We start from the raw sequence: 7,637 nt of genomic DNA on the forward strand, positions 1-7,637 counted from the left end.
GGCTTTATTTGCTGTTACTTTTCTAGCTCCTTTAGGTTGTGTATTTGGGACCTTTCTTGCTTCTTGAGGTAGGCCAGAATTGCAATGCACTCTCCTCTTAGGACTGCCTTTGCTGCTGCATCCCAAAGGGTTCGGACCGTCATATTTTCATTTGCTTCCATGTATTTTTTTTATTTATTTTTTAATTTCCTGGTTAACCCATTCATTCTTTAGTAAGATGTTCTTTAACCTCCATGTATTTGAGGGCTTTCCAAATTTTGTCTTAGGGTTGACTTCAAGCTTCATAGTGTTGTGATCTGAAAATATGTATGGTATGATCTCAATCTTTTTGTACTTGTTGAGGGTTGATTCGTGATCCAGTATGTGGTCTATTCTGGAGAAGTTCCATATACACTTGAAAAGAATGTGTTCTGCTGCTTTAGGATGAAATTTGCCAAATAGATCTGTTCAGTCCATCCAGTCAAAGCCATTGTTCAGCGCATCATTCAAAGCCATTGTTTCCTTGTTGATTTTCTGCTTAGATGATCTGTCCATTGTTGTAAGTGGGGTGTTAAAGTCCCCTACAATTGTATTATTAACAATGAGTTTCTTTATATTTGTTATTAATTGATTTCTATATTTGGGTGTTTCAAGTTGGGGGCATAAATATTTACAACTGTTAGACCTCGATGGATGGACCCCTTAATTATGATATAATGTCCTTCTTCATCTCATATTACAGTCTTTGTTTAAAATCTAATTTGTGTGTTACCAGTATGGCTATTCTGGCTTTCTTTTGATGTCAATTAACATGATAGATTGTTCTCTATCTTTCAATCTGAAGGTGTCTTTAGGTGTAAAATGAGTCTCTTGTAGGCAGCATATAGGTGGATCTTGGTTGTTGTTGTTGTTGTTGTTGTTGTTTTTATCCATTCTGATACCCTGTGTCTTTTGACTGGAGCATTTATTCTATTTCCATTCATAGTGATTACTGAAAGATATTAATTTAGTGCCATTGCATTACCTGTAGAGTTGGTGTTTCTGGTGATGTTCTCTGGTCCTTTCTAGTCTTCGTTGCTTTTGGTATTTTTTTTTTTCTCCACTTACAGATTCCCCCTTAAAATTTCTCACAGGGCTGGCTTAGTGGTCATGAACTTTCATTTTTGTCTGGGAAACTCTTTATCTCTCCTTCTATTCTGAATGACAGCCTTACTGGATTAAAAAAAAAGTGGGCTGCATATTTTTCCCATTCAGCATGTTGAATATATCCTGCCACTCACTTCTGGCCTGCCAAGTTTCTGTGGATAGGTCTGCTGTGAACCTGATCTGTCCTCCCTTGGAGGTTAAGGACTTTTTCCCTTGCTGCTTTCAGGATTCTCTCCTTGTCTGTGTATTTTGTGAATTTGACTCTGATATGTCTTGGCAATGGTTGACTTTTGTTGAATTCTGAATTTTGTTGAATTTCATGGGAGTTCTCTGTGCTTTTTGGATTTTGATGTCTTTGTCCTTCCCAGATTAGGAAAGTTTTCAGCTATAATGTGTTCACATAAACCTTCTGCCCCTTTTTCTCTCTTTTCATCTTCTGGGACTCTTATGATACAAATGTTATTATGTTTTAATAAGTTTCTGAGTTCCCTATGTCTGCCTTCATGATCCATAATTTTTGTTTTTCTCTTCTTTTCACCTTCATTATTTTCCATAATTTTATCTGCTCTATCGTTCATTCGCTCCTCTGCCTCATCCATTCTTGCTGTCATTGCACTCATTCAGATTTGCATCTTGGCTATAGCATTTCTAATTTCGGCCTGACTAGATTTTAGTTCTATTATCTCTGAAGAAAGAGATTCTCTGTTATTTTCTATGCTTTTTTCAAGCCCAGCTAGAATCCTTATAATCATTTTTTTTTAATTCGACTTCAGACATCTCACTTATATTTGCACTGATTAAACCTCTAACCATGAGTTCTACTTCCTGTTCTTTCTTTTGGGGTGAATTTTTCCATCTTGTTATTCTTTCCAGAAAAGAAAAAGAAGAAAGAAAAAACAAGCAAAGAAAGACAAAAAAAAAAAAAAAAGGCAAAAAATCCTAGGTGTGTTTTGGTTTGCTTGTTAAAAAAAAAAAAATCTAGTTCCAAAAATTGAAATAAAATAAAAATAAGAAAACAAAAAAATACTAAATAATATAAAATATATACAAATAAAAATAGTAGAAAAATAAGAAAATAAAACAATAAAACAATAAAGAATAAAAGTAAACAGGAAGCTAGATCTTATTTCCCCTAGAAGTGTAGCTTGGTAGCAGTCTGTCCTCAGTAGACTTGGTGGGAGCAAGGGGTTTGTGCTGGTTTTCTGGGGGAAGTGCTTGCCGTGCTCATTCTGAGGCTGATTTATTTCAGCGGAAATGCGATTCCAGGCTTCAGCGGGTTGGGGCTTGGTGTAAACATCTCTGGCCTCCACTAGGTGGCGCTGTTTGGCTCCCTGACGGCTGTCAGCTCTGATGAGCAGAATAAATATGATGGCGCCCAGCTCCCTAGCCCTAGAGCTAAAAGATGGGGTTCCCCATTCTTCAGGGAACCCTCATAGAAGAACAATCAATCACCCCCTTGCGTCCCTGGTTTCTGTCAGAATCCTGCAGTCACACGGCCTGTCTCCAAGCTTTTTTTTTTTTTTATCTCAGGTGTGCAACTGAATTAGAAAATTCCAAATTGTAGGGACTCATTTCCCCTGGGAGAACCTGCTCTGTTCTCCTGGAGGAGGGTCTTGCCAGGCTTTTGCCCGCCTGTGCAAGGAAAGTGGTGGCACACCTGTAGAAGTGGTTCAGAGTTTATGTCAAAACAGAGCCAAAGGCTGGAATCCTTGCTTGCTGCCCTCAGCCCTAGTAACTTGCTCCTGTGCCTGGAAATAGCATAGCACGTGGGCGTCGCCCATCCTTCTTTCCACCCCGGGGGTCTTCAGACCCACACTGTCACTCCTGAGATTCCTCCCTGCTTTGCCATCTGAGCACCCTCAAGCCAGGCACATCCGCACTGTAGCGGACTTCTAGAAGGTCAGATTTTGTGCTCCACTGCTTATAATACTCTGTGGTAGCCTCCCTAAACAGGCTCCCTCCCCACCGTACCCACAGCTATATCTCTCCCAAGACGACTCTACGCTTCTCCTACCTTCCAGAAGGTGGTCGCTTTTCTGCTAGTAGACTTGCATTTTTTGTTCTCTCAGACCTCCAGTTGGTGTCTTGGGCATTCAGAATGACTTGATAACTGCCTACCTTTGTTTGAGGGATGAGACAAGCTTAAGGTGTCCCTAATCCTCTGCCATCTTAACCTCCCCCCCCACCCCCCCATAGCTGCTATTATTATCATTGTATTTTATTTTTTCATTATAAATGTCACTAATAATACCACTTTTATCGCTGATGACTGGAAAAGAGAGACAGATGAGTATTCAAAGCAAAAAATATATGTATTCCTGAAAGAGACATGATTTTATGGACAGGATTTTCTGGCATAGCCATGGTTCTGCTCCCTCACTGCCAGGGCATGACTAATTGTGTCCTGCCAGAATCATTTACAAAGGAAAGACTAGTACCATTTCTCTGCAAAACTTATAACAGAAAAAGAAATCAGTTTGAATAACGTAGCAGCACGTGGAGACTGAATGGCTTTGGCTCTGTGACCTGTCAGTTGAGTTAGAATCGAACAATTTTATCAAGTATCTAACATGTGCCAAGTATTGTAAGTTCTCTTTCAGGAACTAAGCCTGTAAAACTGCCCTTAAAATGAAGACTGAGAGGTGAAATACAAAGCAGAATGCCAAGATATTTTCTTATTGAATAATTAAATGAAATGTCAGCCAGGAAGCAAAACAAAAGAGCAAACCCGGCTGATGATCTGGAAGGGATTTGGGGGTTATTTCTACAGACATCGTAATTCAGATCTCCTTGGAAAAGGCTACGAATTCAAGCTTACCCAATTGTTACCAAAATACGTACTACTCGTCTTTGAAATGTTTATGAAGAAAGAGTGTGACAAGCAGCTTTCTATGTAATTTAAGAGACAACACTTAGAATTGGAACAATTTCCACTTAGAATTACCAACAATTGGAAAATGGTTTGATGTTTCGTGGTATCATCTTCAAGCTCATTAGAAGCACATTTCAGAGCAAAGGGCAGGGATTAACTCAAAAGAGTTGAACCAGGCAGGAGAGAGAGAATCTGGAGGGATGAAGGCAGGGAGATCACAGGTGTGGGAAACAGGGACAAAGGCAGAGAAACAAGAATTCCATCTGTCTGGTGACATGCTTCTCCAAGTGTGAATTTGGAGCCACCTAGATCCAGAACCACCTGGAGGTACTAATTAAAAATGCAGCCCTTGGGCGCCTAGGTGATTCAGTCGGTTAAGCCTCCAACTCTTGATTTTGGCTCATGTCATGATCTCACAGTTCTTGAGATCGAGCCCTGTGTCAGGCTCTGTGCTGACAGCGTGGAGCCTGCTTGGGATTCTCTCTCTCTCTCTCTCTCTCTCTCTCTCTCTCTCTCCCTCTCTCTCTCTCTCTCTCTCTGCCCCAGCCCTTGTCACTTTCTCTCTCTCAAAAATAAATAAACTTTTTTTAAATGCAGCTCTTAAAACAATAAAATAATAAAATGCAGCTCTTGAGTCTATACTTTACCTTAGAATCAGAATCTCTGAGAGACAGGGTTGAAGATCCCAGTATTTTTAACATATACAAACAAAGACTCTGAGGTTTGAGAAACAGAGTGGATGGACCTCACATGGCAAGGATATTGGGCCACTGTGGCTGCGTCTTCTTTCTGTTTTCGACACTTTCTTAAGGTGTAACTTGCATATCGTGATGTAATTTGCTGCTATAAGAGTGCAAGTCAGGACCTTTGACAAATATACCCATGTAACTGCCGTAAGATCAGTCTTGATATTAAATATCCCTCACCTTAGACAATCCCTTTATGTTTCTTTGCTGCCTAGCCCCAAATCACCCTCGATCTGATTTCTCTCACCACATATTAATATTGATTTTTGTCTATATATCTGTATATATCTGTGTATATATGTATATATATATATATATATATATATATATATATATATGTATATATATATATATATATTTGTATCTGACTTTCTTCTTTGGCTCAAGATAATGCTTTTAAGTTTTACCCATGTGGTTATACGTATCAGTCATTTGTTCCCTTTTTATTCCTAAGTAGCATTTCACTGGACAGATAACCCATATCTGTTCATCCATTCCATAATTGACAGCTATTTGGGTTATGACTAGTTGAAGCCTATTGTGAATAAACGTGGTACGAATATTTATTTATAAATCCTGTAGAAAAACATAGATTCTCCTTTCTCTTCGTAAATACCTAAGGGTGGAAATAGTGAGTCATGTGGTAATTGTATACTGTATATTTAACCCTATAAGCCTATGGACTTAGTCCATAAATACTGTATATTTAACCCTATAAGACTATGGACTATAGTACTTACTAGTCACCTATATACCTTCTTTTGTTCAAAGTCTTTGTCCATTTTATTAGCGGCTCTTCGACCTCTTATTGAATTGCAAGAGATCTTTACATATTCTGGATAAAATTTCTTTGTCAGATTTTTGTTTTACAAATATTTTCTCAGGGCGTCCGAGTGGCTCAATCAGTTGAGCGTCTGCCTTCGGCTCAGGTCATGATCTCGCGTTTCGTGGGCCCAAGCCCCGCGTTGGGCTCTTGTGCTGACAGTTCAGAGCCTGGAGCCTGCTTCGAATTCTGTGTCTCCCTCTCTCTCTGCCCCTCCCCTGTTCACGCTCTGTGTCTCTTTCTCTCTCAAAAATAAATAAATATTAAAAACAAATAAATATTTCCTCAAAGTCTATGGCTTGACTTTTGGATTTCTTAGTGTTGTCTTTTCAGCAGTACGGTTTTCAATTTCGATGAGATCCAATCCATCATTTTTGTGTTTCATGCTTTTTATGTCCTAAGATATCTTTGCCTACCCTGAGGTCATGAAGATTTCCTTTGTTTTTGTTTCAGCTTGACAGTTTTTGCTTTTATGGTCAGGCTAATAATTTACTTTTAACTTTTGCCAACAGTGTGAGTTAGGGACTGAGTTTTTTTTCTCTCTCTCTTATGTACCCTCCTAGCACTGTTTTTGCAAATATGATTCTCTTCCATTGGATTACCTTCGAGGCTTTGTCCAAAATCAGTTGACTCTGTGTGTGTCTATATTTGTGCAACAGTTATCGTGTCCCATTGCACTAGACATTTATCATATGACACTGCCCCATAATGCCGATTGCCACAGCTCGTACACCTTGAAATCAAGTCGTGTCAGTCATCCAACTTCACGTCTTTTGCCAATACATTTTGGCTATCTAGATCACTTTAAAATGTGATGTAAATTTATTTTGGCCTCATAAAATGATTTGGGAAGTGTTTCTTCCTTTTCTATTTTTTTTTTTTTTTGAGGGGGGCCTAATTGTCATAATTTTTTCCTTAAATTTTATTTTTTTTTAATTTTTTTTTTTTAACGTTTATTTTTGAGACAGAGAGAGAGACAGACCATGAACGGGGGAGGAGCAGAGAGAGAGGGAGGCACAGAATCAGAAGCAGGCTCCAGGCTCTGAGCCATCAGCCCAGAGCCCAACGCGGGGCTCGAACTCATGGACCGTGAGATCGCGAGATCGTGACCTGAGCTGAAGTCGGACGCTTAACCGACTGAGCCACCCAGGCGCCCCATTTTCCTTGAATTTTAAATAGGATATTCACTAAGGAAACAATGAGGGTTTCCTTTGTTTATTATTCATAAATCTTTTTTTTTTTTTTTACTTTTTTCATGCTTATTTATTTTTTAGAGAGAGAGACAGGGTGTGAACGAGGGAGGGGCAGAGAGAGAGGGAGACACAGAATCAGAAGCAGGCTCCAGGCTCTGAGCCATCAGCACAGAACCCGATGCAGGGGCTCGAACCCACAAACCATGAGATCATGATCTGAGCAGAAGTCAGATGCTTAACCGACTGAGCCACCCAGGCACCCCATATTATTCATTAGTCTTTTTAAGGACTGAAGTATAACCTGCCCCAACTCAAACAAAAATCATTTTTAACAAATAAGACTAATATTTACTAGTCATGATACTCAGAAGTGAGATTTTTGTTTGTATTTATTTTTGAGAGAGTAGGCACAAGCATGAGCAAGGAAGGGGCAGAGAGAGAGGGAAAGAAAAGATCTCAAGTAGGCCCTACACTGTTAGCACAGAGCCCAATGTGGGGCTTGAAACCATGAACTGTGAGATCATGACCTGAGCTGAAACCAAGAGTCAGATGCTTAGCCAACTGAGCCACCCAGGGCCCCCAAATTTAATTTCTTTAATAGAATACAGTTCATCAAATCTTCTACTTCTTCTTTGAAACAGAAATTGTTAAAGTTGTGTTTTTCAAAGAATTCGTCCAGTTAATCTAATTTATCAAATTTATTAGCTTGTAGTTTTCATCGTATTCCCTTATTATAATTTTATTATTTGTAATAGCATTCATGATATTCATTCTTTAATTTCTTATTCTGCTGCTTTATATAACTCTATTTTTTCCCAGTGCTTATCAATTTTATAAATCTTTTCAAAGAACCAACTTTGGGATTTGTTACTTTTCTC

This window comes from Panthera leo, chromosome D2, assembly GCF_018350215.1.
Source record: "Panthera leo isolate Ple1 chromosome D2, P.leo_Ple1_pat1.1, whole genome shotgun sequence".
Classification (NCBI taxonomy): Eukaryota; Metazoa; Chordata; class Mammalia; order Carnivora; family Felidae; genus Panthera; species Panthera leo.